Below are 1,565 nucleotides of genomic sequence, written 5' to 3'. Positions count from 1 at the left end.
TATCTTTTCTTTATATATATAACTAATGACACCTAAGTTTTCATATTCATTAATCATCATCATCGACATCTCATCTTGTCTCATTAACAAAGCCATAAGGAAAGAAAATAAAGAAGGAAAGATCGTAGGTGAGGGAGAGAAACCGTGGAACCTTCAAACTTCTGGCTTTGATTTTTTGCAATTCGTAACTCCAATAAAAAATCTAATCCGATAAAAGTGATTGTATCTTCCTCCTCTACGTGTTGGCGTCACTTTTGCTCGGTGAAAGTTGACAATGACGTAGCTCCCCTTCCCCTTGAGTTTGGCTAATTGGAGTTCTAGGAGGCATAGATAATTTCTGGTGTTTTTCTCTTCAGCAGCTCGGTCAGAAAACTTTTTCGGAGCTTCCGTTGTTTTGATTTCGTACGGAGGTAAGCTTTGGTAATTTTATAATAATTAAATATGAATTTGAGAAGTAAATATTGGTTTGATTGACTATTGTTCGAATTTGATTAAGTTTATGTTGAATTATTATTGTTGCTTGGTATTTTGTTGGTTCGGCTCTAAGGAACAGCTCAACTGTGGTTGTTTTAATGGTTTTGGAACTGTTGTGATGTTGTATTTTGAGAAAATTGATGAGATTTGGTGGTTGAAAGATTAAATTAAAAGTTGAGAAAAATTGGTAACCAAAAACCTTGAAAACAGATTAAGATACAAGTAATATTTTGAAAGGAAAGGGCTAAGGGTTTCGGTTTTAGTATAAGAGGAAGATTAGTATTTAAACTTTATTTTTGAAGTGTAACATTGTATTTGTATATAAAAAATTGAGGTACAATTTGTAATTATATAAGTTTCCGGGTATTTTGGGAAATAAAGTACCGGAGTAAAAATGGGTATTTTATAAAAGTTAGGGTGTTACATTATGGTATCAAAGCAGTTCGTTCCTGATAGAGCCTTGGGAATGGACTGACTATGGTTCACTTCATACTCTGAGTGTCTGTCATACGATAGGACTTGTCATAATAACAAGAGTTTGAGTTTCACATGCATGATTGTCTATTGATTAATGCTGTTAGTCGACCATTGCATTCCTCATAGTATTAGGTCTGGCCAAGTTAATACTAATGATTTGTGTATATGGAAAGAACTAATGGATTATGAATTACGGGGTTTGGGAACATTAGAGATTACGAAGTTAGCCTGGTTCTGAAGTATAATCTTTATCCATGCTACACGAACTCATGCCATCTCTTCCTTCATTATCTTCATTGGAATTCTCTGCCTTGGATTTTCTCAGAATGTGATTTGATTCTTTTCTGACCAAACCTTATTGTTCTCATGTACCTCTGTTTGTCTGTAAATCTAATTGCCTACCTGACTTCTTTTGAACATTATCTTTGACATTTCCTGTACCTCTCTTTGAAGACCCTATTTTCTTTGGTTTGAGTTCGAACTTGTTTCAATGTAACAATTTTCGAGGGCAAAAATTTTTATAAGATGGGTAGGATATAACAATCCGAATTTTTGAAAATTAAATAATGAGTTATTCATGATTTATTATTTTATTTAAAGGAAATTATTTTTCT

The sequence above is a fragment of the Arachis ipaensis genome, chromosome B09 (genome assembly GCF_000816755.2).
Source record: "Arachis ipaensis cultivar K30076 chromosome B09, Araip1.1, whole genome shotgun sequence".
Taxonomy (NCBI): Eukaryota; Viridiplantae; Streptophyta; class Magnoliopsida; order Fabales; family Fabaceae; genus Arachis; species Arachis ipaensis.
This window is presented reverse-complemented; position numbering follows the sequence as displayed.